Below are 21,876 nucleotides of genomic sequence, written 5' to 3'. Positions count from 1 at the left end.
ATCCACAATTCTCTCAACCAAAATTTCAGTGAAAAAAATCAATTTTGCCAGATGTTTGTCTCTCCTTGTTAACCTTTTCAACATGCTAGCTTTGGGGGGCGCCTGGGTGGCTCAGTTGGTTAAGCGTCCAACTTCAGCTCAGGTCATGATCTCACTGGTTCGTGAGTTCGAGCCCCGGGTCGGGCTCTGTGCTGACAGCTCAGAACCTAGAGCCTGCTTCAGAGTCTGTGTCTCCTTCTCTCGGACCCTCCCCTGCTTGTGCTCTATCTTTCTGTCTCTCAAAAATAAATAAATATTAAAAAAAAATTTTTTTTTTAATGCTACCTTTCAGTCTTGTTAGTCTTATCTGGTTTTTTTTTCTGTCCTCTGTTTCATTAATTTCGCTCTTGTATTTATTTTTTCTTCCCATCAAGCCTGTCTGAGATTTCTTTTTTGCTACTTAAAAAGTGTAAAAGCTTAAATATCAAAGCTTAGATGATTTATTTTCAGGGTCTTTTTTTTCTTTTTGGACAAATGGATTTAATGCCATATGTCCCTTCTTTTATCTGTTGCACAAATTTTACATATAGTGTTTTCATTTGCTTTCAGCTTTAATATTTTAGAACTTCCTTTATGATTTTCTCTCTGACTCAAGAGTAATTAAACAGCCCACTTTTTAGTTACCTAACAGATGTAGTTTTTTTTTTTTTTTTTTTTTTTAAACTAGTAATTAGATTTTGGTTTCCTATTTTCCAAACACAATGAGAAAACATTGTCTGGCTTCTTTCTTTTGAATTTATTGGGGCTTCTTTTGTGGCTAAATCTAGACCAGTTTTTGGTTAGGTTCTGTGTGTGCTCAAAACATGATGCATTGTCTGTGTTAAATGCATTGTTCTGTAAACACAGAATTTGAGTTTACTATGTATATTTTGATAGCTTGGTTTTTATTCATGCATTTGGTTTTTACTTTTGATCCAATCTGAAATCTGTTTATTTTTGAATCCTGAATTTTTCCTATTTACAATTACTAATATATTTGGACTCATTTCTGTCACCTTATTCATGTATTTCCATTTACCTTACTGGCCTAGGTCAAGTTCTCTAGAAGTAGAGCCTAAGACAGGAAGTCTTGTCCAAGTGATGTATTAGAGGAGGGGCCTCAGGAGAGGGAGGATCCGGGACGCAGAACAGGGCAGGGGAAAACTGAGTTACATGATGCTTCCACCCGGAGGCTGGGGCTCGCCCTGATGCTTCTCTGCCGCCCCCAGGAGCCACTGGCCAGGCACTGCTGTGCGTCCCACGGGAGATAAAGTGATCAGCCATCTGCCCTGGCAACGTGAGAAAGAGAAAAGAGCAAACGTTAAAAACGCTCCCATGCCCTGGGAACTGACCCTCTTGCACCAGGGGTGCTCCCACTCCCCAACCCGGAGACCCCATTGTCTTCCGCCTCCTTCGGGGTCCCACACCACGTGCACCCTCACTTGTGTGTTCCATCCACCTTGCTCTGGCCTCTAGGGCATCTGCAGGGCTGGGGTCAGGGAAGGGAGCAGCGACCTCTGCCAGCTTGCCATCTCATCCTACCCTTTCTTATTTATTTGTTTGTTTATTAGTTTTTAGAGAGAACGAGTTGGGGAAAGGGGCAGGAGGAGAGAGAGAGAGAGAGACAGAGAGAATCTTAAGCAGGCTCTGCACTGAGCGCAGAGCCCGACTCAGGGCTCGATCCTGCGATCCTGGGATCATGACCTGAGCAGAAACTGGCTTGGAAGTTCAGGGATGCCCAGGGTGGCTCAGTCAGTTAAGCACCCAACTCTTGATTTCCGCTGAGGTCATGATTTCATGGTTCATGAGATGAGCTCTGTGCTGACAATAGGGAGCCTGCTTGGGATTCTCTCTCTCTCTCTCTCTGCCCTTCCCCCACTCTCTCTCTTAAAATAAATAAGCTGGAAAAAAGAGTTGGGAGCTCAACCAACTGAGCCACCCAGGTACCCCTCATCCTACCCTTTCAATTTCTACTCACCATCTAATGTTGTGGACCCTTCTCCGAGGACTCAGGCCCAGCTCTGGTGGGTGGATGGGAGGTTAACCTGACTGACTGCCTACACCTGGAGGACCAACCCCCCCCCCCCCGATCTTTTCTAGCACTATCCATTCTCCCTTCCCCTAGGATGAGTCCTATCCCAGGAGGCTCCCCCATCTCTCAGGTAGGTAGACTCTTGCTGGGTGGGCCCCTGGTCCTTCAGACTGGACCCCACGTGCCTGCCTCTTTGGCGGATGGCAGTTCAGACTTGAGCTACGATCCTGCCCCTACCTCCACTGTGCTATGTGTATCCTAAGCTGACCGAAACTTTTCGAGGTGGCTCATAATAAAGAAGGAACATGTAAAGTTAGAAACAAAAACACATACAAATAAAGTTTAAGAGACTCCAAGTCACATGCACATGCATGGGGAGGTAGGAGAATTCTTTCAGGAAAACACTGTCGATTTCAGTCCCAACTTTTCCTGGCAGCTAAGGTAAACTGAGAGGCACCAGGCCCCCTTCAATTGGGGATTATCACTGAATGTGTTTACTTGGAAAATCAACATCAAACATTTCTCATTTTAAAGATTTATTTTTGGGAAAGAGAGAGAGAGAGAGGGGTGGGAAGGGAGAGAGTGCAAGCGGGAAAGGGCAGAGACAGAGGGGGACAGAGCATCTGAAGCAGGCTCTGCGCTGACAGCAGTGAGCCCGACGTGGGGCTCGAACCCATGAACCACGAGATCATGATGTGAGCTGAAGTCCGAAGCTCACCTTGTTGATCCACCCAGGCACCTCAAGCATTTCTTTTATTATTATTATTAATTTTGTTTTTTTAATTTACATCCAAATTAGCATATAGTGCCACAATGATTTCAGGAGTGGATTCCTTAATGCTCCTGACCCATTTAGCCCATCCCCCCTCCCACAAGCCCTCCAGCGACCCTCTGTTTGTTCTCCATATTTAAGAGTCTCTTCTGTTTTGTCCCCCTCCCTGTTTTTATGTTTTTATGTCCCTTCCCTTATGTTCATCTGTTTTATATCTTAAAGTCCACATAAGACGAATTTCGCTCAAACACTTCTAATTTTTAAATTACTCTTTGTCAAAGGCCATCTCTAAACAGTTTGGTTCAACTCCTCCTCTTTTCTTTTAGCTTGACAATTTTTCCTTCAAACCCACTTGACAAGTGAAAGAATATTCCCTGATGTTCTCTTTGCATCTGCTTTCGGCTGACAATGACTGCTCCTTGAGGGAACCTTGAGGGTCTGTGATGCTGGAAGGGGACCAAGAGCCACAAGACAAGGAGGTAAGCGCCCCGGAGGAGCATGTTGCGGGTACACGTGGAGACTCTGGGCTCTGTGTCCCCAGCTTCCTGTCCCCGTTCGGCCTCGGCAAAGCTAGGTGACCCTACCAAAGATATTTAACGCCGTCTGACCCTACTACACCTGTTGTCCAACCTCTAGGCGTCAACTTCCTCATTTGGAAAATCCGAATAAGCCTAGCGCTCCCCACTCCTGGGTTTGTTGTGAGAGCGAAATAAGATGATGCACATCACACAGCCAGGGATAAAGGAGGATAAGGCGAGTTACAACATCACATCACCACGGGAGCCGTATTGGCTGACGCATGCGTCCTAGTGCCAGACCAGGTGCCTAGGACTTTTCACTCACTCATGCTCTGAGCTCTCCGGGAGCCCTGGGAGTAGGGGTGGGTGGAGCCCACGGGTAAGCTCCTCCCCTTCTCGTCTGCTAGCGGTGGAAGCTGACGTCCAGAGGGAGGGGATAACTTGCTCAAGGTCTTTCTTGTTTTTTTTTGTTAATTTTTAAAAATGTATGTTTATTTTTGAGACAGAGACAGAGTGCAAGTGGAGGAGGGGCAGGGAGCGAGGGAGACACAGAATCCGAAGCAGGCTCTAGGCTCTGAGCAGTCAGCACAGAGCCCAACCCGGGGCTCAAACCCCCAAACCACGGGATCATGACCTGAGCTGAAGTCAGAGGCTTAACGGAACGAGCCCGCCAGGCGCCCCTCGAGGTCTCTCTAATGAACACAGAACCAGTACCGTTTCAGACGGAGTCCACAGCTAGCTTCGCTCTGCCTTTCTGCGTCCATTGCAGTGTGGGTTGAACAAAACTTTGAAAAATGTGTCGTCACCATCCCCTGACCTGTAGAAGCCTCTGTGGGTTCTGAGAAGGAGGTGCAGTATTGGGCTCAAATGGTGTGTGTGTGTGTGTGTGTGTGTGTGTGTGTGTGCACTTCCTGTCCCCACTCCCAGAGCAATTCATTTCCTACCTTGAATCCTTGTGCTGGGATTTTTTTGTTGCAAACTCTCCCCACTTCACAAGTAGCCTCAAGCAACAATTAGTCCTGCATGTAATTTCTGAACCAAATGGTGGCTTTGGGTAAGAACCACGCAAGCGGTTTGCAAGCAGATGTAGCCCGAGGTGTTGTCACTCCCGGTGTGGAGGGGAGGCCGGAAGGGGTGGGAGGGAAAAGGGCAGACGCACCTTCGGGTGTAGGCCTGGCGCTCCGCATGAGGAGGCAAAAGAGTGGAGGCCGCGTGGTGGGCAGAGTAATGGTCCCCAAAGATGCCCACACTCTAATCTCCTGGAACCTGTGAATACGTTACCCGATGATGTCAGAAGGGACTTTTGCAGATGTGATTAAAGCTCAGTGGACACGGGGACATGATCCATGTGGGTACAAAGTAATCCCGTGAGTCCTCAAAAGCAGAGAAACTTCCCTAACCGTATATAGGGAGGTGTGTTGGCCGAAGGGGCGGGGAGATGCCCTGCTAGGGACTTTGAGGATGGTGGAGGGAGCCACAAGCCAAGGAATGCCAGGGCTTCTGGAAGCTGGAAAGGGCAAGGAAGTGGATTCTCCCTTGGAGCCTCCAGAAGGATTTTTAGCCAGTGAGACCTGTGTCTGACTCCTTAAGATACTAAGGGTGTGTTTTTTTGTCTTTTAATTTTTTTTTTATGTTGATTATTTTTGAGAAAGAGAGAGAGACAGAGCGTGAGCGGGGGAGGGGCAGAGAGAGAGGGAGACCGAATCAGAAGCAGGCCCCAGGCTCGGAGCTGTCAGCACAGAGCCCGACGTGGAGCTGGAACTCGTGAACCTCGAGATCAGGACCTGAGCCGAAGTCGGATGCTTAACTGACTGAGCCACCCAGGCGCCCCAAGGGTGTGTTGTTTTAAGCCACTACATTAGTGTCATTTCTTACAGCAAACGAATGCAGCCTGGCCCCAGCTCCTCCTTTTCCTCACGCTTCAGCCATGGCAAGAGCTCTCTGCGAGCCTCCGTGTCCTGATCAGTAAGGCAGAGCCATAGTCACTTCTTAGAATCCCAAACACTCCAGGCCTGGCCAGTCCCAGTCTGAAGTCAGTTCGACAATGACATAAAACTGTGAGGCTCGGCCCCATACGTGCCGAGTCTGTGGGCACCTGGAGAGCCTCCTCCAGGCAGCCCCCTAGAGGACAAGCCTCCCTGAGCTCCAGCAAGCTTCCCGGAGCTTCCTTGCCAGGCCCCGCTGTGGCCCCACCGAAAGGATCCCGCTGTCAATTTCACAGTCCCTACCGCAGGCCCGCTTCCATGGGGCCCAACCCCGGCTGCCTCTTGGACCACCCCCCTCCCAACCCCCGCCCCAGGGCCCTTTAAAACCACAGGATCCCAGGCCCCACCCCCGACGGACTGCCCAGAATCCCCGTGAGGCCGTGCAAATTGTCACTTTGCAAAAGAACACGAGGAAATTTGGGAGACTGAGGATTTGGTCTGTCTTCTTCCAATAATTCTATCGTTCCTCTATCATCCGGGGCCAGTCATTTGATCTTCCTGGGTCTCATTTTTCTCATTGTATCACCTGACAATGCTGGACTCGCGATCCCTAAGCCTCCTTCCACAACTGAGGGTCTCTCACGCACAACGGTATCTTCCTTTCATTTCCTGAAGACACCTTAGGATTGTATCCCATCTCGGGGCCGTTGTGGCAAGCATCCATTTTCTCTCCACAGGAGCGTCATTGTAGATTGGAGCCCCTGGGGTGGATCGAAACCCAGGCCGTGGCACAGTCCAGAACTTGTTTCAAAACATACAAATACATTGTTGTAATTCTTAGAGAAGTAAAATAAAAGCAGCCCCGCCAGACATTCTGATGAACACCCAGAGACGGAAACCAGCGCCTGAATACATGGAGGTCACTGTGCAAGCATGGGAGAGGGTGGGGGGGGAGGGGGAGGGGGAGCGGAGGTGTGGGGGAAACCAGAAAGGCAGAAAACCCAACCTCCCCCATCTTCAACACGTGCACAAAGTACCTGCTCTGCCTACCTCCTTAGGTTAGTGGGAGAAGCGACAGGATGGTCTATTTGGACCATTCTCTAAACGGCTTAGTGCTACTCGCGACTGAAAGGTTCTCCTTCTGGAGCATGGACCTTAGCAGCCAGACTTCTGAGACGATGTCATCACGTTGGCAGAAACATGAAGCCCCTGGGGCGCCTGCGTGGCTCAGTCGGTTAAGCGTCTGACTCCTGATTGCAGCTCAGGTCATGATCTCAGGGTTTGTGAGATCGAGCCCCACGTGGGGCTCCATACGGACACTGTGGAGCCTGCTTGGGATTTCTCTCTCCCTCCCCTTCTGCCTGAAGGAGCAAAAATGTAAAAGGGGAAAATGAAGCTCAGAAAAGGCAAGTGACTGGTTCAAAGTCACACCCTCTTCCCTGATAACGAATCATCGATCTAAGTCAAGCCCACTCTACCAGTGAGGAGAGGCTGGGTGTGCTACAACCCCGCAAATAACCAGCTTTATCTGCCCTTCATTCTACAAGTCCATCATGGGGCAGCAGGGGTTCTGACTGTTGGAATCGTGGAGGGACCTAGGCTGATGGAGCGGCCGTCGTTTCAAATCCCACGCGTCACTGTGCCAGAAGGAACGAGAGAGAGCTCTGGAAGGTCTAGTACTCTGGCCTGAAGTGACACGCGGAGCTTCTGTTCACACTCGTTGGTAGGAACTAGTCACGTGGCTCCAACCCACTACATGGGGCCACGAGTGAAAGGAAACGCAAACCCATCAGGATTCCCCGCGGGGCAGGAGCTGGAAATGCTTGGCCAACAGCACTAGTTGCCCATCACGCCCATGTTTCCGCCCCGGTCCCCTCCATGCTGCCTCCTCTACGAAACCTTTCCTCGCCCCATAAACCGTATTCCCGAAAGTTCTATGTGACCAAAACTTCGGGGTGCCTTCAACTCCGGTCCTTCGGCGTTTCGTACACGCCAGGACGGGTGCTTCGTCCCTGCACCTCTGACACCCAGCGCGGGGCCTCGGCGTGGGAAAAATTGATGCTGCTTCCAAAGACCCGTGACGTTTTATTTCATTTTTGTTTACCAGTTATAAATCAGCAGCACTATTGGAGTGACTTAAAATTATTTAATCCGTCAAAAACGCTCTGTGGCCATAACTATTATTTCCCCCATTAACCACTCAGCCCAGGGCTCAGCAGGCTCCGTTAGGGCCCCCCTCTCCTTCTGGGGAGCCTCCTAGATCCAGCTCCCTTTCCTATCAAAACGTGCCGGTCCTGCGTCCTATCCCCTTCCCTCAGGGGCTTGCCCTCTGTGGATCTGATAAGTTCCAGGAGAGCTGGGAGGTGCAAAAGATCATTATTTTCCCCTTGACAGTTTTGCCGAAGGCTGGCCCCGGGGCAGATAATCCACCCTGGGCAGAAGCAGGTTGCTGGTGCTGGCGGTTCGGGGCTTTGTGATGCAAACGTGCACCGGCTGCGTGGCCTACTCGGAGCGCTGTCTTCTAGCAATCAGCCTCTAAGCACCTGGTCCAGGCTCTGCTTCTTTATCTCAGAGGAGATCCTCAGATGAGGAGCCCAGGACGCGGCAGGATTCTGGGAGGGACGAGAGACTGCGAACATTCTGCTGACTCGGTGCCCTCGCCCTGGAATTGGCAAGTGGCTTTTCTCCCAGGCGCCCTTGTGTGTGTGTGTGTGGTGGGGGGGGGGGGGGTCTTTTGCTGGTGCCCTCGCCTTGCAATCGGCAAATGGCTTTTCTCCCAGGAGCCCTTGTGTGTGTGTGTGTGTGGCGGGGGGGGGGGGGGGGGGGGTCTTTTGCTGGTGTCCCTGATCAACAGATTCTTTAACTCAGGCCGAATCTTTCAGTGGAACACCATAGAGTTTGCAAAGGAGCTTTCGGAAGCTGAGGGTAAAACTCACGTCGACCACAGGGTTTCTGCGGCCAGCAGGAGATGCTCTGGTCCACGCAGGTGGAGCCAACATGTCTAGCCTTCATGGCCTGCGCGCTAAGCAGGGAGGATGCCACACACACTGGGGGCTCTCCTCATGGACTCCTGAAGGAGTGCTCTCTCCAAAGAAAGAATTCCAAAAAGCTCCTAAGAATTTAAAAGTGCATTCGAAAGTTGTGCTCTTTTCAGAAAGAAAAATTCCAAATTCCCCAACGATATTCAAACAGGAATTTGTTGCCACTCTGGAGCAGGGCGGGGTGGGGGGGGGGGGAGGGGGGAGGGTGTTGGCAAGGTGGAAAAAGATGAGGAAAAGGGAAATGTGAATTGGGGAGGAGCCCTCCAGGCGCTGGTTTGTTGGAGAAGTTGGCTCGAGTACCTTGCTCTGGCCTGAAGGCACCACAAGATGGCAGCATTTCTGAAAGTTCTACCCCCCCCCCCGACCCCCGCCCCCCGCCCCCAAAAGGCTGCCTCTCTGGGCGCTGGGGCGCCTTGGCGTCCAGTCAGGAGCACATCCTCCTTCATGTTTAGAAGGATTAAGAGTCCCGACCTGAGATGCTCTTGTCCTCAGCCAGAGAGAAGAGGGCCAGGGCCGAAAGGCTGGATATCTCCGGTGCACGTTCAGCTGTTTAAACAAAATCAGCGTTGAACCCAAGTGCCTGTTGGCCAGTGGCCACTTTGGACGTTGGGCTGGGTTGTCTTAGTTTGTCTGAGAAACAGAAAGCTTGTTTGGCCAGATGTTGTGTGGGGGCCAAGGAACTTTGTGGTGCTTTAGAGAGTACGTCCCCGCCAGCAGCTAACCTCAGTTTGGATGCACTGGGGGACTTTGCACCCCTGGTAGAGCCTGGCACCAGCACCTGCATTCAGGTTCCCAGCCCCCCCCCCCACCACCACCACCCTGGATGCCCACACTGGTCATCCGGTGTGAAATAGTGGACAGTTGTTGCTATTAAAACTCTTCCTGCCGTTTTATATGCTCTGTTCACTCACTGATTCGTTCTTCGATACACCTACTCTGAGCCAGGAGTCCCGTGGCGTCCCGGGGATACAAGAATGACCGTTCTGCCATCCTGGAAGTTGCATCTAGTTGGGGGATGGAGGGGAGACTGAATTATAATCCTAAGGGGCGCCTGGGTGGCTCAGTCAATTAAGCATCCGACTTCAGCTCAGGTCATGATCTCAAGGTTCTTAGGTTCGAGCCCTGCATCGAGTTCTGTGCTGACAGCTCAGAGCCTGGAGCCTGCTTCGGATTCTGTGTCTCCCCCACTCTTTCTGCCCCTCCTCCGCTCATGCTCTCTCTCTCTCTCAAAAATAAATAAACATAAAAAATTTTGTTTATTTGTAATTATAAAATTATATTCCTACTACGCAGGAAAAGTGCAGGATGTTGTGACAGGGATTCTGGACGCCTCTGCCATTTATTAGCTGGTATCTTGGGCAAGTTACTTAGCTAGGGGCACTGCGTATGGTTTCTTCGGTTTTGCACGGGACGGCCGTGAGGACTAACGAATTAAACAGGTGTAACCGTGTCTGACATATGGTAAATGCAAACAAATGCTGCCTGCAACCTCTAATACTGTTAGGCACCTCACAACCCCGGGAGGGGCGATATGCACACAGACCACACATGCAACTGATCGTGGCAGCTTTGCACTGTTCCGAGACTCAGTATCCTTATCTGTAAACAGGGTAATAATAGTGATATCATGGGACTGTTGTGAGCATAAAATGAGATATGGAAAGAGTGTTAGGCTCCAGTTCCATGCCTGCTGTCTGTTATTATTAGAACTCGAAGCCATGATATCAAAGCTCAATATAAAGGCTTAAATCTGCATTTTGGAGCCGTATGTAAAGCCCCAGGTGACCATTAAGGTGTGTGTTTGGCTAATTAATGGCCTATTTTCAGCTACGAACTGCTTCCTCTTCCTACCACCTGAAGGGGGCGTGTCTGAGCTTTCAAGATCAGGTCAGTGCCCATCTTTAGGGGACCCGAAGAAGATCTAACATCTGGTCAGTCGAGTCAGCAAAGAGTCGGCTGAGGAAGGGAAAAGGGAAGGCCTCTCCCTTTGCGGAGTGACTCCCACAGCGGCAGCTACCGGACCTCATATTTGTTATCCCATGTCACCCTGAGGGCAGCCCTGTGCCATAGGCCCTGCGTGAGCGTCCTTACAGATTCGGAAATGGAGGCCAAAGGTCACTCAGAAAACACTTGCTGAAGCTAGGTGTGAACGCGGGTCGGTCAGACTCCAAACCCTGAAGGCTGTCTCGAGAGGTTTGATGGAATTGACTACAATGTTACACGTGGCTTGTCCACAGGCCTAAAGAGGCACTTAAATGCTTGTTGGATTGGTCCATTGGACCAATTCTGTCCTAACCAGGCTATCTATTGGCTCCACGTGTGGACAAACGTGTCTTTAATCTGGGCAGATTAAAGCGTTTCTCAGATAAAGAAAAAAATGTTACCAGAAAGTTGGAGGATTAGTGTTTTGGGTTTTTTTCTCAATGCGTGTTTGGCAAGTGGGAGTGGACATCTGAGGAGGTTTCCACTGGCTGGGATCAATTCCCTTTCTTCTCATACCAGCATCCTGGGGGTTCCTGTGCGAGGGCTCCCCTTCCCCACTCCGGGTCTTCTGGTTTGAATGGGGCTGACCTTTACTTGCTCTGGGGATGGGCACCTGACCAGCTCTGGCCAATCTTCGCGCTCTGGAGGCAGGATTATTTCAGAGGTGGGTATGAATCCTCAGCCAAACCGAAAGAGAGTCAGTCCTGAGGTGTTGCTGGGATCTGGGGACACCACCACCCTCTTTCTGAAGGGGTCGCTAAGCTGGAAGCCCGTTGGCCTGGCGTTGCCAGTGGCTATGTTTGCCCCTACGTGAGACTGAGGACAGACCACAGAAAAGAGGAGAAAGGAGATGCTGAGATTTCTGGTGGCATCTTTTGAGTGGCTGGGTTCAACTGTGAATTTTCCTAGTCACGCGAGTTAATATATTTTGTTCGATGTGTTTGCAAATTTGAGTACGGCTACTGTCTCTTAGTCCTGAGAGCATCCTGTCTAATATAGAAACGTTCTCAAAATACATCAGTAAACTGGGTGCTGAAAATACAACGGAAATTTCCTTTGAAATGTTATTTGGTACTCAACATCAATCCTAATTGTTTTTGCGTTGCAGATATTAAAGAGGTAAGAGAAATTGTGCGATGCCGGTATCATGGAAAACATAAACAAAAATAAACAAATATACTTCATACTATTATCCAGTAAATCCCAGAGACCTGCTTCTCGGGAGTCAGAAAGATCTGAGTTTGAATTCTAGCCCTCCCAGTTACCTTGGACAACTGTCACAACTGTAATGGGCCTCAGTTTACTCACCTGCAGTTCGGTGGTAACTAGAGTAGCTACATCACTGGGACATTAGAAAGGGTTGTCTGAAATAATAAGAACATCCAGCCTTATAACGGAATAGTACTATGAGATAGGAACTTAAGGAAAGAAAGATTAAGTAACTTGTTCAAGGTCAGCTAACTCGTTGTTGGCAGAGCTGGGATTTGAACCTGGGTAACGTGGCTCAGGGCTTCCACTCCTGAGCACCATGTTTACCATCTCTTGAACCCGAAAGAGGTTGAATAACTTGCCCAAGTTTGCACCTCATAATATTGTACACAAAGTGCTTATCGTGGGGTCTGATACCAACAGACGTTAAGGAGAACACAGAGCAAGGGGTGTGTTAACCAGCTCGTTACATTTCAGGGCAGGGCCATGTATGTGATAATAGGGGGATGTGGGAGTGGGATTTAGGAGGCCTGGTTTTGACTTTCCTCTGTCACTAACGTGACGTGTGACCTTAGGCAAGTCACTTGCTTCTCTGATCTTTGGTTTCTCGTCTGTACATCAAGAGGATCGAGATTGTTCTGCACCCATTGTAACCATCTACTGGTCCGGGGTTTGGAGCCATTCAACAACCAAGGAGACTGAGGCCACATGAACTGGACTTGGCAAGGAGTTTGGGGCAAGGTGGCTGGATTAGAGACCCCATCTCCCTGCCAGTCAGTCTGAAGCCGTGGGTCCAGGGCTGCATCCCCCATGCTCTACACGGCTTGCAGTTTGGGGCTTCTCTCCAGTTTTCCATATTTCTCTACCCTCGTCTGTTTCTAAGATCAGAAGAAAAATGTGGCCGAAATTGGCCGTCTCTGACCCACAGCAAAGAAAGCCCAAGACTGGACCTCAGCCTTCTCACATGTCAAATCAATGGCCGACTTCCAGCCTCTTCCCTGATCATTTTAAAGGCTTTTATCACATCTGAAAATGCTTCCCGAATGGCAACAAACTCTCCCAGGAAAAAGTAAGTGTTTTGATGAGTTAAGTGTAAATGAATCAAAACCACATGGATTAAATTTCCCCTGAAATACACTCAAGATTGACCATTAAGGACAAATGCTTTGGGACAATATGGGCTGCGGGAGACAGGGCTGGAGAGTCTGGGATCTGACTCGAAACTTCCCCTCTGCTCCTTAACACCGAGGCCATTTGTTCCACAGTGTGCACAACCCCAAAGGCTCAGACCCCCTAACTCGCGCCGTCTTTAACAAATGAACAGATCATCTTTGCTTGGGACTTAATAAGACCTTGGGGTAAAAGTTCAACTAACCAAGGGCATCTTGGTTAGTGATAAACTCGTTCAAGGTGGTAGACAACCTTGAAAAGCGAAACTGTTCATTTATTCAAAGAACGCTCATTGAGTCCCTGATTTGTGTCAAAAACCTGCAATGTAATGAGAAGCAAAGAAGAATGACATGAGGTCCCGGCTTCTGTGTCCCTTCCCCCTCTGTCATGACGTCATTGCCCTGCTGCTACTTCTCGTGGGTCTTTGTTGCTTTCAGTGACACGAAGCTCTCTGTTGACGGGCTTTCAAGCCGGTTTGGGAGTATTTTCTCAAGATTTTGGTTGAGTTTGGAACATACTGAGTGGCAGTTTCTCTGCTCTTACCCCCGCTCGTGTACTGCTTATCCATCAGACCTCATCGTCTCCTCCCAGAACACCAAAGCAGACTCCTAACTGGCAGCATGGTTGTCCCCTACGAATCCATCCTCCACCCAACTACCAGAACAATCTGCCTCGACCTCAAATCGGACCACATCATTTGACTCTTGAGAGTCAGAACTCCCAAGTGTCTACTCAGTTAAGGGCAATCTCCAAGCATGGTAGACAAGGCCTGCTACAGGACTTGGCCCTTACTTGACTCTCAAGCCTCTTTGGAAAGACATATCTTATACTCTTGGTCCGGGAGAATTAATGTGATTAAAGTGTCCACACAATCCCAAGTGATCTACAGATTCAGGGCAATCCACATCAAAATTCCAGTGGCATTTTTTACAGAAATAGAAAAACTATCCTAAAATTCACATGGAATCAAAAAGCACCTGAAATAGTCAGATCTTGAGGAAGAACAAAGCTGGAGGCATTACACGTCCCGATTTCAAACTATATTACTAAGCTGTAGTCATCAAAACAGTATGGTACTGGGCATTAAAAACAAGCATGAAGACCAATGGAACAGAACACAGAAAGCCCAGAAATAAACCCAGGCCTGCATAATCCAGTAATCTTTGATAAGGGAGCCAGGAACACACAACAGGGAAAGAATTGTCTCCTTAGTAAATGGTGCTGGAAAATTAGATATCCACTTGCAAAAAAGTGAAACTGGACCTCTATCATATACTACTCACAAAAGTTAATTCAGGGGTGCCTGGGTGGTTCAGTCGGTTAAGCGTTCAACTTCGGCTCAGGTCATGCTCTCGTGGTCTGTGAGTTCAAGCCCCACATCCGGCTCTGTGCTAACAGCTCAGAACCTGGAGCCTGCTTCAGATCCTGTGTCTCTGTCTCTCTCTGTCCCTCTCCTGCTTGTGCTCTGTCTCCCTCTCTCTGTCTCTCTCTCTCAAAAATAAATAAACATTAAAAAAGTTAATTCAAAATGACTAAAGACTCAAATGTAAGACCTGAAATTATACAACTCCTAGAAGACAAATTACAATTAAAATAAAAAAACAAAAACAAAAACAAAAACTCCTGGAAGAAAACAGTGGGAAAAATCTCCTTGATGTTGGTCTTGGCAATGACTTTTTAGATAAGACATTAAAAGGATAGGCAACAAAAGTTAAAAGAAGCAAGTGGAACTATTTCAAACCAAAAAAACCCACAAAAAACAAAAAACAAAACAAAAAAAAAAAACTACACAGCAAAGGAAACAATCAACGAATTGAAAAAGCAAGCTACAGAATGGGAAACAAAGTATTTGCAAACCACTTATCTAATAATATATCCAAAATGCATAATTTCCAAAATATATAAGAAGCCTACACACCTCAATAGTAAAAACTCAAATAGTAAAAAAACAAAACAAAAAAGCCCCCAAAAACTAAAAGACAAAAAGACCCAAAACTGTTAGAACTGAACAAAGAACCCAAACAGACATTTTGCTAAAGAAGACAAACAAGTTGACCCATGGGTACATGAAAAGATAACGGTTAGTTAACGTCACTAACCGGGTGTGACCAAATGCAAATCAAAATCACAATGAGCTGTCACCTCATCCCTATCATCAAAAAGGCAAGAGATAACAAAAGTTGGCAAGGACATGGAGAAAAGGGGACACTTACACACTGTCGGCGAGAACGTAAGTTGTTGTTCCTCAAAAAGTTAAAAATAGAACCGCCAGGTGATTCAGCAACCCCACTCCTGGGCACGTATCCAAAGGAAACAAAAGCAGTATCACAAGGAGATACCTGCACCCCCGTGTTCATTGTAGCATTATTCACAATAGCAGGATCTAGAAAGAACCTAAATATTCTTTGGCAGATGAGTGGATAAAGACAATGTGAGATAATGTATATCTACATATCCCTCTATATATATCTATATATACCTATGCAACGGAATGTAGAAGAAGGAAATTCTGACATTTACAACAACATGAATGAACCTGGAGAGCATTATGCTACGTGAAATAAGCCAGACAGAGAAGAAGACTGTATTTATCACTTACATGTGGAACCTGGTGGGGGGGGGGGGGGCGGGGATCAATTTCATAGACACAGAGACTAGAACGGTGGTTGCCAGGGGCCGGGCAGAGGGGGAAATGAGGAGATGTAGGTCAAAGTGGACCAACTTGCAGTTATAAGATGAGGAAATTCCGAGGATCTGATGTGCAGCACAGTAACGATATAGTTAATAATATGATACTGAATACCTGAAATTTGCTGAGTAGATCTCAAGTGTTCTCACCGCCAAAAAGAAAAAAGAGTTAAACTCTGTGAGGTGATAAATGTGTTAATTATCTTGATCTCCGTAATCATTCCACAACGTATATGCATATCAAATCCTCATGTTGTACACTTCAAATGGATACAGTTACATTTGTCAGTTATTCCTCCATAAAGCTGGGCAGGGGTAAAACATACAGGAAATGTCTCTGTATTAGCTGTTTAATTTAAACGTTTACTGTCACAAACCAAACGACTTCTGCTACCTTTTATATCATCTTCTAAAGACACTGCTATGTTTGCTCTTGTGAAAGTCTCTGGGGCACTTTTTTTTTTTCTTTTTTTTGAGTTTATTTATTTATTTTGAGAGAGAGAGAGAGAGGGGCAGAGTGAAAAGGAGAGAGAGAATCCCGAGCAGGCTCTGCACTGCCAGCATGGAGCCAGGCGCTGGGCTCCAATCCGCGAACTGCGAGATCGTGACCCGACCCGAGACCAAGAGTGGGATGCTTAGCCAGTTAAGCCGCCCAGGCACCCCTGGGCACTTTTTCATCACACACACTTTGTTCTTACGCTTAGGGTTCACAGGACGTCTCATATGTCAATATAAGTTCTATAAATCATGATGATGAAATATGCACATGTGCATATGTATGCGTGCACACGCATGGTGCCCCATGGTGGGCGATATTAGCACGCGGCATCCAAAAACAGAATGGCGTCTTCCCTGGACTTGACTGTGAATCTGCTTGATTGTGTGGGAGCTGGGGCGGAAGAAGGTGGGCGTGAGACTCCCAGAGGTGGCTCTTACTTAGGGACGGAGCTCACAAAGCAGCATGGTGTTTCCCCCATGAAGCAGCCGGTTTCACCTTTCGGTTGTAGCAGCGTTTCTGGTTGGGGAGCACTCCACCCGCAATCTGTGAGGAGCGGGTTGTGGTTGTAAGGGAGGCACCTCTCAGCACATCGGTGCAATTCCTTCTATTTTTCCCAAGGAGAAGCGTGGTGGGAAAGAAACGACTGAACCAAGCTGGAAGCAACCTGAGGGCCTACGAAGTCTAGCCTCAACTTTGGGCCTCATCCGCTTGAGGGACTGAAAACGCAGAGGCACTGTGGCCTGACCACTTGTAAAACCAGGACTTGGACCCACAGGCCAGAGCGCCTCATCTGCAAGGCCCAGCCCAGGAGGCCAGGCCGCTGTCTCTAGTGACAATCCAGGAGGCTGAACAGTCACGACTGTGACAGTCAGCCCCAAATAGCCAGGACTCGATTAATAACTGACGGCCTCCCTGGTTGTCGTCCCTGCTTCTCACTTAGGACCAACCAGAGAGAGCCACGTATGTCCCCTGGACCCCTAACCAACCACTCAGGCCACTCCACTTCTACGAAGCTTCCCCGGGCCAACAGCCTCCAGTCAGGCCACACCTGAAGCTTCCCTTTTTCACTCTAAAGCTTCCCCTCTCCTGCCTGCCTTTGAGTCTCTCTCAAAACACAAGTGATGGGGGCTGACTTCCTTGCTATGGCAAAAGCTCTGATTACGTAGCCTTTGCCTTTTTCATTTTATTTCCACACACCTTTCTAGATATTTGTGGGATAGAGGATTCCAAGCAACCAACGGTATCACCCTCTTCCCTGATTCTGTCTCCTGCAGCCCCAGCTGGCCAAGAGATGGCTGTCGCTGCTCTCTCCTCGTTGCCGTGCAGCCGGAGGTTCCTCCACTGACTCCACCCCTGGTGTGCGCCATGACAGTTTCTGGGGTCTAGAGCAGGCCTGATGGTCAGCTCTAAGACGCACTGGGAAGGCACGAGTGGTTGTTTATGGCTGGTGTCCATTCTGTTGGCTCTACGCTCTTGCCCCAATTCAGCACCGTCTTCCTTCCTCGAAACTACCGCGGAGGATAAAAAGTTGTAGGTTGGCTTCTAATCCCAGAACTAACAAGCAGAGAAAGCCACATTCCCTTCATGGTCCTATCTCTGCTGCTGTAATATGAGGACAGGACTCAATAGTATTTTAAGTCCCTTCTGTATCTTACCCAGCTGAATCTTCTCCCCATTGGCTTCCGGCCCTCACATGTGTTGGTCATTATAAAAATCTCCAAAGGACCACCCCCGATGGGCTCAACCTTTACAGAAGGAGGGTTCATTGAACCAGGGGCATTTGCCCTGCCTGGCCAAAGAGAGGCAAATCCAGGGTGGAATCAAGTCCCTCTTTTCCTACACCGGATTCGTGGTTCCAAATGGTGCCATTTAGGCAACGCCAACTCTTGAGCTGCCACACCCTTTGTTATAATTCACACGCGTACACTTGATTCCCCTGGGAACATGTTTTTAAAATTGAATGAATCCAGAGTTCACATATGTTGCCTGAATGCGACATTGTGTAATACCTTTTTTCCCCCTGACTATCCGTACCGTCTCCCCCTTTCAAAAACCCCCTCTCATTGAGTGGCATTAAAAACAAAACAAAACAAAACCCTCGCTCCCACTTAGAGGCCTAAGTCCTGGGGAGCCAGAGCAGAGGAGAGGTTGTCACCTCTCACGTTCAGCAATAAAAATGACTTCCTCCTTTCAGCCGCTGTTCCCTGATGTGACTCTGTGATCAGTATCAAATGCTTGGCAGCAAGGATTTCTGTAGAGCCTTCCCAGCTAAAATAGATTTAACCTGCCCGCTGCTCTTTGTGCGGGAACAATGGGCGTAACAATAAGGAGCTGCTATATTGTTCATGCATGAATAGTTCTGATTCTAGATATTTGCTGTTGGGCCCTGTAGATTACCTGCAAAGAATGTCCAGCTCCCTCTGTTGAGAAAGGTTATGCTACAGGCAAGCAGTCCAGGCTGTTTCATGGTAATGAATCAATAGGGGCCTGCAATTAATGAAGCCTTATTTCAAAATGGTAGGGAGTCACCTTTTGAAATAGGGTCTGTTTTCTTCTCCGGCCTAATTGCACAGCCTGGGGTGTCTCCAGTTTGAATGGGTCAACTTTGTGTGTGAGCCGGGGTTGAGGGCTGGCGGGAAGGGGCAGAGGGTGACAAGCAAGGTGGCTTTGGGGGCTTACTTGGGCCAGCTCTGGGGGAAATGAAACCCATATGTGCGGTTATTAGCATGTGGCTCGGAACCAGGCAAACAACAGAGGCAAGCTGCAAGGCTGAGAGCACCTTCTGAGTTTTCCAGTCCCAGTTTTCCAACTGGGCAAAATCTTCATCAGCAGGGGTTTTTGCCGTGTGGCTATGATTCTTTGAGAACCCGTGGCTGGTGCCTGGCGGTTAATGGCGGGCTTTGGATCCAACACATCTAAATCTCAATTGTTGCACTGTCATTTACCAGCGGTGTGATCTGAGGCAAACTACCTAACCTCTCTGAGCATCCTTTGTCTGATCCGTCAAACAGGGAGAGCATCACCAACAAACGGGGATCTTGCACAGAAAACATGCCCCCCCTAATAGGGATCCGATACATGGTTGTAGCAAATGCTGCGAGTTTACCAATATCTATCCTTCCTTCCTTACCAACAGAATCTCAATTTTGTTCAGGGCAGCAATGTATCCAGCCAAGAAAATCCTGATATCTCAGGGTCCCTCATAGTTGAGGTGTCCCTATGACATAGTTCTGGTCAATCAAAAGGGAACGTCTGCTGGATAGAGCTGCCTGGAAAACGATGGTTTTCTTGATTTAAAAAACAATAACAGTAACAACAGACTTTGCAAGGCTTTAGTCTTTTTCCCTGCCCTCCTCTCTTCCTTCCTGGAACGCAGTTCCAATGCCCGGAAGCATGGGAGCCGCCATCTTGCAACCATGAGGACAAACAACCATGAGGACATAAGCTGAGAGAGTGGGACAAAAGGGTAGAGGATGGGGGAAGGTTCATGGAGCTGTGGAGTGGCTGTACCAGTCCCTCCCTCAGGCCTCTTGACGGGTAAGAACTATAAATCCCCATGCATTTAAGTCATGGTTACTGGAGCTTTCTCTTATATGTGTCCAAGCGTGATCTCTGATACCTTCTGAGTATTATTTCTTCAGGCTGCTGCAAAGAGCCTTGGGAACTTCCCCCAAGACTGGCTGAAGTAAGGAAGAGGAATAAACTGGGACAAAACCACCTAGGCTCTGATATTTCAGGACCTCCCCTTTGTCTGTCAACCCATGCACCTGAGCTTTTTATTTACAGAGGCTTCCTTGCTTGTTATTAAATCGAGGCTTCCAGAGAAGTAGAGTGAAATTAAGGGAGATCAGAGGCAAAGGTAGCCATGGCTACTACATAAACACCTGTCTGCATCATATAAGATACTGGAGTTAATCAACTCCAAGAACAGACGCAGTGCCCAAATGAACAAACCGCCTCCTGGAGCTGGCCACGGCAAGCCTGCTGAGTGCAGGAAGTAAATATGGGAACCAAGAGGCCAAAAATAATAACGGCAATGAGGTTTTTTTAAACTTCATCCCTAATAAAGAAACCTTTGCTGAATTCTCATGCGCTGGAGAAATAGCCAAGGGTATTTAGGTTTATCCAAAAGGACTTAGTGGGAACTTGGGAAAAGTGTAGGCATGCCTTAGCCAAGGTTGGGATGGGGCCCCTTGACCCAGTGAAAGACCTAGGAGGGAGTCTTCCCTTGACCTTTGAAAGTCAAGCTACTGGCCCATAGCTCTGGACAGTGTGGCTTAGAGGCTGCCTCTCCAGGAGGATAGTGGAGTAAAATGAGTCGCAAATGAGCTAATCACCATTAATGTTTCGGCTGAAACTGCCAGTCTGACATCCTTCCTAATGGCTGACAAATGTCAGGGTGACTTGTGTGCTTTTTTTTGTTAATTGAATTGGTTAATTGGGTCCCAGAGGCCTAGCTGCTAATTACGAGCTACAGCCGAATAGGAGCTTTAAAAAAAAAAAAAAAAGAAAGAAAAGAAAAGAAAAAAAAGATGCAAGGAAGTTAAAACAAAAGAGAAAATACGCACATGCACACACATACACACACACACACACACACATACATACTCCAACCCCTTTGTGTTCTTTACAATCTGTACTGTTACCTTCTCTTAATTTTTGACCTGCCACATGTTACTACCTCCTTGATGTGTTCAAAAAAAGAGGGCAAGAAAAACTCCAATTCTGCCTTTTTCCATGAGGAGCAGCTGTTCAATCAGTGCCTCGTTCATTAATTTTCTGCCAATTAGCAAGAGAAAAAGGTAGACCGGGAAGGGGGAGAAAAAAGCCCAGATTTACTGCTTAATGCCTTACCTTGTGAAGATGGTGTTTCCAGAAGCTACACATTGCCTCTCGTTTGGGTAGAGACGCATTGACAGTCTAGGAGACCCAGCAGTGACTTGTTGATGTTAAACAAAACTTTTCCATAGTTTCCCAGAACAGGTCCCAGGCACAGACCATCGACAGTGTCCGTTGAGGAATAACCTTTCTCAAAGGTAAGTTAGATAACTTCCAGTGCACGGAGGACTCTAGGAATTTAGCACTAAAGGTGTCTCCGGGGAAGTATCTCCCAACTGTCAACCGCGTGTTCCCAGTGTTGTCTTTGGTTTTTGCTTCCAAGTAAGGGACAACAATGAAGGCAGCTGGACACTCCAGATTCATGCCTCCTGTTCACCCTGCTTCCAGGAGCTGGCAGACCCAAAGTATCTGATAACACGGGTGACATTCTTTGGTTGGTGGGGAAGGAACCCGAGGTAGAGAGGAGAGAAAGAAGAGGCACTCAAAGGAACTTTGTGGCAGAATCAGATTTTTCCAGCCCCTAAAGTTCTGGCAGACATAATTGGATAGGGGTAAGCTGCCCAGGACAGCACTTTCTTACTCTCAGAGTCTTGGGCTAGCAAGAGTCTGGGATTTTGAAAACATGTGGCCAGAAGTTTGGGGACTTGAAGAATGTGTGTGGCCCAGATACCGCTTGGAGCCATCTTGCCCAGGCAGATCAGGTGAACTTGACTCACATTCCCGATTCCAGTCTGCCTCCCAGCTCAGCCACTAAGGCCTCCTCCCAGTTTCTTCCAGGTCCCAGCCTCCCTCGCCCTCCATGAACTCCTGTGCACGTGTTCCTGGGGGTGATGCCTCAGGTTGGCCACAAGCTAGATTTTGGTCCCTTGCTGTTTCCAAGGCTCCCAATCATAAAAGTTTTAACTTTTTTGAAGACTTGAGAGGGCAGGGTCATGGGCTACAAAGAGCCTTCTACGTTCCAGTAGCTCTCCCTCCACTGCTCCGGCATTTTCCTCTCCCGCCCCCACCCCCTTCATATCCCTGAGAATTTAGATTGTTACACCTGATGCCTGGCTGACAGTCCCTGAGACACACGCATGGAAAGCTCAACGTTAAAAGAAAAGCTGCGTGTTTTTCAACGATTCCATTTGCATCTCTGTATTTTTACTGGCAGGTGTGCATGTGTGTGTGAGTGCCTGCATG

The 21,876-nt window shown here is 48.2% G+C and overlaps 1 long non-coding RNA gene across 2 annotated transcripts; it reads right to left on the bottom strand.

The window, feature by feature from the left end:
* Positions 1–910: 910 nt before the first annotated feature.
* Positions 911–21,114, bottom strand: LOC123577533. 2 transcript variants are annotated; one of them, XR_006701902.1, is made up of 4 exons: positions 20,710–21,114; positions 15,472–15,661; positions 11,598–11,653; positions 911–1,307 (listed from the first exon to the last, which is right to left on the bottom strand). It is a non-coding gene; the product is annotated as an uncharacterized LOC123577533 (long non-coding RNA). The 2 variants fall into 2 exon arrangements; XR_006701903.1 differs by lacking the exon at positions 15,472–15,661.
* Between the last annotated feature and the right edge of the window lie 762 nt (positions 21,115–21,876).

Source organism: Leopardus geoffroyi, chromosome D2 (genome assembly GCF_018350155.1).
Source record: "Leopardus geoffroyi isolate Oge1 chromosome D2, O.geoffroyi_Oge1_pat1.0, whole genome shotgun sequence".
Classification (NCBI taxonomy): Eukaryota; Metazoa; Chordata; class Mammalia; order Carnivora; family Felidae; genus Leopardus; species Leopardus geoffroyi.
The sequence above is the reverse complement of the archived record's forward strand: the minus strand, read 5'-3'. Positions and strand labels throughout refer to the sequence as shown.